We start from the raw sequence: 846 nt of genomic DNA, 5'->3' as shown, positions 1-846 counted from the left end.
CGGTAATTTAATTATACAAACGAGGCAAAGTTGGCACCAAAAGTCCCCAAAATATAAATGTGGCCCAACAACTTAATCATGTAAACCCAACTAAAAGATATGACGAGTCCAATTAAATTAACGATTCAAACCCAAATGAATCGATATGACAAATCCAACTTATGAAACATGACCAGCCCAACTAATAGAGAATAATAAGCTCCAATCGAGGAACATAACGAGCCCAAAGGAACAAGTATGATAAGTCCAATTAGGCTAAGGTATATCAACACAAAAGGAAAACAAAGGGAGATGAAACATAGGGCATCCATGCCCCCTACCCGAGTCCACCTCAAAGGTAGCCAGTCCGCGGCCACACACTAGCCCACGGCCAGCCACAAAACCGCTCCAAAACAGCCATTACAGCTGCATAAAAACGAGCCAAACACAGCCCGATTCAAGACAACCTATACACGAATCTAGAAGTATATACAAGTCGAAATTTCTGAGTAACAACCAAGTACGTTCGACATAAATAAAACAAGCTCAGAACTGTTATGAGAGACCACCAATCGTTCCATAATTCAGCTCTACAAGTCACCCTTTCCACGACCAAGTAACAGAGAATAACACACTAATCGACCCTAACTTTTAAACGGAAATAAGAGCTAAATTGAGACGGAAACAAACGCAACAAGGATGTGAAGAATAATCATCAAATTCGTCTTAGTACTACTCGAAAATATCGCGAGAGCAGACCACACAAGGCAGGTATACATCAACAACAATGAAAGAATCAAACTTTACGACAAAGGAGTATAAAAACGAGTTGAAGGGATGGAATATCGACTCATTGTCGAGTAACCT

The sequence above is a fragment of the Silene latifolia genome, chromosome 8 (genome assembly GCF_048544455.1).
Source record: "Silene latifolia isolate original U9 population chromosome 8, ASM4854445v1, whole genome shotgun sequence".
NCBI lineage: Eukaryota > Viridiplantae > Streptophyta > Magnoliopsida > Caryophyllales > Caryophyllaceae > Silene > Silene latifolia.
Note: the sequence above shows the minus strand (reverse complement) of the source record.